Source organism: Miscanthus floridulus, unplaced genomic scaffold (genome assembly GCF_019320115.1).
Source record: "Miscanthus floridulus cultivar M001 unplaced genomic scaffold, ASM1932011v1 os_2245_1_2, whole genome shotgun sequence".
NCBI classification, from domain to species: Eukaryota; Viridiplantae; Streptophyta; class Magnoliopsida; order Poales; family Poaceae; genus Miscanthus; species Miscanthus floridulus.
The window spans coordinates 10,891-17,852 of NW_027098183.1; the positions used below are offsets into that span (position 1 = coordinate 10,891).

Sequence of the window (6,962 nt, forward strand, 5' to 3'; positions counted from 1 at the left end):
GGGAGCATATGCGCATGCATGGAAATGGAATGCCCGAGCATGCGAGCGAGCGCCCTGCTCCCCCCTCTTCGTCCGAAGCTCCACTACATATGGCTCCTGATCTGCCACATGTACAAACAAAATAATCAAACATTCGTGGTCCTTCTCTATTTATCTACACTAATTCGTGATTGACTTGGCCCATGTAGTCTCTCAAAAGGCAGCCTGATATGTGTTGTTGGATCATGAGGTGAGGACATGTGGCATTCATGCACGACATGTATGCATGGATGGCCAGTGCACTACGTTAGATATGGTTTTTACGGGCGGCTAATAAGCATTTGTAGGGGCGATTCGGCCAGCCGCCCCTACCATACCGTCTCTATAAATCATGTATTTGTAGGGGCAATCCTAGACCGCCCCTATAAATTAATTTGTAGGGGCGGCTGATGTTACCAGCCGCCCCTATAAATCGAATTGTAGGGGAGGTTGGTACTGTAGCTGCCCCTACAAATCACTTTTTCCACTAAAAAAATTAAATTTACAATTCAAATTTGACCTAGAGAACCATGTGAAACATCCATGCCAAGAATTAATGTTGGTATTTGAGTCACAACTGGTATCAATTGACGGAACACAGCAGTGCAAGTCTAATTTAGATACAATTGTAGCTTCATTTGGGAAGTCCAGTCATTTTAGCTTCCCTAAACCACTTGTCCACCCTAACAAGTTCAAACCCCCTATCCTCACACAGTCACACTGACCAATATGACCACATGCATTTTCTTATAAGCTCCAAACATGTATAAAAGCATTAAAGCAAGACATTACCTAACATAATTAAGGGTACCAAAGCCACCCAAAGTGCTCCAGATCAGAACTGGAGATCACAAAGGGCCTAAATAGGGCCTGCATATTAAATAAGCTACATATAAGTTTAACCACAGAGAAAAAAGAAGTTGATACACAAAATACGAAACATGTAACTAACCATAAGCAGCTTATTCAGATGCAGTCCACCTTACAAGATGCCTCACTGGCTGAAGTTCATCTCTGAGTATCTGCAACACAAGAGCATAGCATGCATAAGATTGCGTAACAAATACAAGTGATTTGCAAGTCAAAAATGTTGAAAAGGATCTTACCTCCTAGGCTTGTTCTGGCGCTGATCAAGCTCCTCATTGCCAATATCTGTAGTTCAAGTTTTTCAAACAATTAGTGAAGCAATTTAAAATTATAGCATGAGCTAAAACTATTTTCAATGCATAACAAAGACGCAGGTAGAACTCACCATTTCGAGGAGATTTAGACCCTCTATTAGCACTAGTTTCCCTGTAAGAATAATAGACTCAGAATCCTTTGTTAAGAGAAAAGTTTGTGGATAATGTAATAAAAACATGGTACAATCAGACAATAGAGCAAGAGGAGGAAAATGTATAAGCACTACAAATAGTTTCCTCCTAAAGTATGTGCATTGCTGAAGAACTATTCAATACAGATACAGAAGAACGTGTTTCAAGTCCTAGGCATCCCCGTCACTGTGGCAAAATTAGGGAGAGAAAGGGAGGCCAAGTGGTAGCAATATACCCATCCCAGGCATCTGTACTATTTAAGTGCATGAAAGTGAAAGCATTGCTACCAGGTGAAGGAAATAAACATTTTTAGGCCAAATGAAAAGTAATGGGAAACTGGACGGACATAATCACAGGATTTTGATACAAATACTGCTATCGCTTCTCCATTTTAGTGTCTTATTAGGGAACCCATGCAGTTAAGTGTTACCAGCTCAACCAAATGGTTCCAATGTGGACAGGCAGGTAAGCAACAACAGCATCAGATTTAGGCTTCGAACCGTAGGTGGTATTGGACAATAACAAATCATGATAGTGAACATCTGAAGAAAAGTTGTCAATTTATGCATCATGGTCCGTTTGCCAAGATGAGCATCCATGCAGCCAGTCCTAATTCAACTGCAGACAGGACCCATATCTATAGTTCCCAGCAAAGTGGCACAAGTTGTACAAGGGACTGCTGAAGCTAACTGAGAGATCTCCAGTTATCAGTATCCACGTGACTATTTAAAACCTAAGAGCACCAGTAGTAAACTCAAAATGAACTAGCTTGTCAGTTCTTCATATATGTTTCAAATTGCTCACAAGTTGAGGTATTTAGGTACTTTTTTACTTTGAAATTGAGGTATTGAGAAAGGTACAAGTGAAAAAGAGTGCACCCATGAGGTCAAGAATGGACATGAATACTCCACAACAAAGAAGGAAGCACTCACTACATTGTCTAAACTTGAGGGCACAGGACAAACATTTAGAATTTGACTGGACAAGTAGAGGATACAACAAACATAAATTAACTGCACAAGTAGAGGCCAAGTACCGTACCGATGATCTTACATATGCACTTACAGTGCGGTAAGGAAACGAAGTGAAATTACAATAGGCATGTGCTTCATGCGGCCTCCAGCAGCGCGCATATGCATTACAACGCGTAGTTACAGGTGCATATGCATTACAACGCGTAGTTACATTTAAATATCAATATATGTCGTAGGAACAATTTTTTAAGAGCAGGAAGATAAAAAAATAGTTGTTTTCATATGCAAACATGACAGCCAAACTCGGATCAAGACATAGCAGACAAACACAACGGCATGGATTATAGAGGCCCAAACTGAATTAACCTGGAGTATATGTGCAGCATATTTTTGAGCAGCAGCATCTTGCTCCGCACAGATATGGGCATCCTCTGTGACTTTCTGCTCTTGCTCTACACCCATCAGAACCTACAGTTGACCTAATTGTGTGTGACTAAAGATGATATAGTGGTAACAAGGTTCATTTAAAGCATCATATGTGCAAGAACTGCACCTGAAGCATTGCTTGTTCCTGTTCCTGCTTGTCTGATAGAGCTTGCCTTAGCTCGGATAACTCTTGTTCCAATTGCTCAACCTAGGAGATAGCAAATGTAGAAACAATCATATTCCAAGGAAACAAGAAATTTCCTTATAGTAAGTTTAACTACTTAACTAATAATAATTATTAAATTGAAAGCATATTCTAACCGTTAGATTGACTTTAAAAAGAGATGATACTATACTGTAAATTTGGGTTCAACATGCAAAATCAACATCATAAGAGACAAACATTCTAAAGAATAATATTTGCATTTACCTTTGCACTTAATTCACGTCTGTTATCTTGCTTAACCATCTCCATAAGTGTTGTCTCTAATTCATCAGCCCTGGATACAGATGACAGGGAAAAAGCAATATGAAGAGTTAAGTACCAATGTTTAATAATCATAGTGAATACTCAACAAAAGGATTGACTCTTCTAATGTAGGACACTAAATGGATTTATGCCCCTTCTTCTAGAATTGAAAGGAACACAATGTCCACTCCTAAATACGAAAAGAAAATGCATCTTATACACTATTATCACCATCCTTTGGTGAAAGGCTTTCCTGGAAGAAAGTTGAAGATGAGTTGTAAGGAACATATCTCTCATCATTCAGTGGTCGTGTTTTTAGTGTTTACTTGGCAAGTCATGTTTTTTTTGCCCCACTACAGGTTGAATAAATCATCTACTAGACTTCATTTACTTCTTAAGATAATGATGCACAGCTATGCTGCATGTTTGAAAAAAAAGTATGTATCTCATCTTCATCATCCTCTCCTGTTAATCTTTAAAAAAGTGGCCCAGACATAGACCATGGGTACCCAAGGTTGCAAGTAAACAATATGCAAGGATCAATGGCTTACCACTTCAGAAGTCACAACCCACACGACTAAAGTCATACAATATAATTTTGGTGATTTGATGACATCAGTGAATAAAGTATTTTTCAAATACCACTGTCCATATGATAAACATGTAAGCTCAACTAATTTGACTGAAATCCATCAACCTTGACTAACTTTTGACGCATAAAGACAACTATTTTCAGTACATCTACATGAGCTCTGTTGGTAGGGCATTGTGATGAAGGTGGGAACAAAAACAAGTTTCAGCCACAGAACAACACGGTGGATCCAGCAGGTGGTAAACATGATAGGAACTGTAACCTAATTGACCTAACTTCAAGAATTGATTAATGACTACTTACATTGCCAGATCCAGGCTCGTCCTCGTCGGATCTGGTGGTGGCCACTCGGATCTGGGCTGGTCCTTGCCGGATCGAGCTCATCCTCGCCGGATCTGGTGGTGGCCGCCACCATGTGCTTCATGCGGCCTCCAGCAGCGCGCCGGAGGAGAGAAGGTGAAGGGGACCACGCCACCAAGTCCCGCCACCGTTGGAGCTCGACGGGAGGCCGCGCCACCGAGCCACGGCACCGAGCTCCGCCACCGTGCCTCCGCTAGGGGGAGGGGACAGGGTCCCACGCGCCGCCGGCGCAGGAGGAGGGGGACGGGCCCCCGCGCGACTGCCGACGCTGGAGGAGGGCACCGAGCCCCGCGCGACCGCCGGGAGGCCGCGCCCCAGAACCCGTCACCGCGTGGGGGAGAGGGAGGGGCGGCGTGGGGGAGAGACGGAGGAGGGGCTCCGAGGAGAGGGAGGGTGCGGCGGGGGACAACGAGTGAGGGAGAGAGAGAGAGAGAGGGAGGGGAAGGAAGAGTCGAGACGGAGAGAGAGAGGGGGAGGAGGGCAGATGATATTTTGGTTTAGTGTACGTCGGGCATTTGTAGGGGCGGTTCAATCACCAGCCGCCCCTACAAATGCCAACACCGGGGGCGGCTGGTGAGTGAGCCGCCCCTACAAATCAGACCTATTTGTAGGGGCGGCTCGTATCACCAGTCGCCCCTGCTGTTCCATTTGTAGGGGTGGCTGGTCTCTGGGCTCCTCAGCACATCACTGTAGGGGCGGCTGCATCACCAGCCGCCCCTACAAAAAATTTGCTCCGTTACTACAAATCGTTTTTCACGTAGTGGTGCATACTGTATGCATGCAATTTTTTTCGAGCTTGCTAGCGCCCGCGACGTCCAGACGCCTGCGCTTGTACAAATGGTTCAGTATACTTCTAGTTCATGGTTGCAGTTAACTAGATTCTGGAATGTGTGTGCTGCTGAGGATCCTGTCTTGGTATCCGTATAGCATGTGTTTAGTAATATAATGTTTGCAATGGGTGATATATTCTGATAAATCGTGTATCTTCTTTGCAAGTTTTTCTGTAGAAACCCTGAGCTTTTCATTGCAGAAAACTTGTAGGGAGTGGCGCGCCGGGGAGAAAGGCACAGCGTCAGGGTGTTAGCTGGTGTCGTGGCACGGCGGCTTCGGGTGGCGCGGCTACGAATTGGGACCGGCACGTCCGCGAGGGCTCGGCACCGCAGAAGATCTTTGCCTGCCCCACGTACGTGTACTGAAGGTTGGAGAAGTCAACAGGAAGCAACGAGCGGGCGGAAAGAGTCCAGATTTAACTAATTCGATCTCTGATCCAACTAACTAATGACGTGTTAGTATGAGAGCAAGGTATTAGGGAGCTGCTGTGGACGAAATTAATTTTAGAATACAATTTATTTAAGAGAGCCTCCAATAATAAGTTTTGAGGGTTAACTTTTCATGGATCTCTTGAAGTTGATTTTACTGAATTTTTTCCCCGTCCACGGTTTGTCTCGAATGCACCCACGTACCCGACGACGCCCGCGCGGCAACCGCGCATGCATCCACGTAATGTACCCCCCGCGCTCGACGCCCGTCCGACCGTCCGACATCCCCATGGCGCCCCCACCGCTCCACCTCCGCCGCTACTTATCCCTCTCCGCCCCCCGCCTCTGCCCCCGCCCCGCCCGCCGCTCCCCTTCCCCTGCACCTCGACCACCTCACCGAAGCGCTCGGCTCCGACGACGACGCCGCGCCGCCACCTCCACATGGCGGACGACGCCGTCGCCGGAGCGGCCGTTCACTGCAGCACGGCCGGCGCCGGCGACGGCCCCGCTGCCTGCTTCTAGGAGGCAGCTGCAGCAGCTCGACGACGCCGGCTGCGGCAGCAGCAGCGACGACCACTACCATGCAGGACGTGATCATGCTGAGGCGGACGAGGAGCGGACGGGCGTTCCCGCCGCCGATCTCCGTGATCGACAAGGGCGGGCGGCCGTGGCTCAGCCTACGGGCGCACCGCGAGGGTGGACGCCTCGTGCTGCGGGAGATGCGCCTGCCGTCGCAGGAGCTGCCGCTGCAGCCCTGCAAGGAGGACGGCAGGTTCAAGCTCCTCATCCACCCGGAGGCCCGCGCGCGGCCGTGCGGTGCGGCCGGGGGCGGCACCGCAGGAACGGCAAGGGAAGGATGAGCAGTGCTCTTGATCAGCTGACCAGATGATCTGCCGCCACACGTCGTCGTCTTGTATGGGCTGGCTGATAAAAACCGGTAGATCTCCCTGTTTAGTTCTTGAGAGGGCTCGAGCTATCTTTGCTTTGCATCCTGCAACCGTTGTCCACAATCTTTGCCTTCCGTCAAGTTTTGATACATGGTCCGAACATTGAGGCATTCTTTGTCTTGTCCATTCGCGTTCAGCACTTTACAGTGTGGCGTGTTGTTTTTATACGGCTTTGATCGATCTGGTGCGTTGCATGGAAAGCTCCACACAGCCAACGGCTGAATTACATCGACAGCGATCACAAAAGAAATGGCTTAGTCTATTCAATTAGACGCCTACATGTAATACCACAGCATCCCGCACCCACGCACACACACCACCAAACCCACACATGCACGCATGATATTAGAGTATGAGTGAGAAAGACTAGTTAGTACGAGGGAGAAAGACTAGTTACGAGCTTTAGTCAGAGATTAAAAAGAGAAATCGAAGTTTTTCAATAATTTCAAAATTAAATTTCAAATAGTATTTTGAAGCCGTAAATGATTTCAAATGAAAAGGTTGTAAACAGCATACTTTCATAACCTTTTGAGATCTACAACTTTTATTTTGGTCATTTCTCCATCCAAGGTCGTTTGAAAAAATCAAATTTTAGTGCTTAATT

The 6,962-nt window shown here is 46.5% G+C and overlaps 1 long non-coding RNA gene and 1 pseudogene across 1 annotated transcript; one reads left to right on the forward strand and one right to left on the reverse strand.

Moving 5' to 3' along the window:
• Positions 1 to 803: 803 nt before the first annotated feature.
• Positions 804 to 1,171, reverse strand: LOC136534750 (uncharacterized). Its single transcript, XR_010778803.1, has 3 exons — positions 1,125 to 1,171; positions 971 to 1,040; positions 804 to 888 (listed from the first exon to the last, which is right to left on the reverse strand). It is a non-coding gene; the product is annotated as an uncharacterized lncRNA (long non-coding RNA).
• A 4,681-nt stretch (positions 1,172 to 5,852) lies between these two features.
• Positions 5,853 to 6,536, forward strand: LOC136534754 (uncharacterized; annotated as a pseudogene).
• The last annotated feature ends 426 nt before the right edge of the window (positions 6,537 to 6,962 follow it).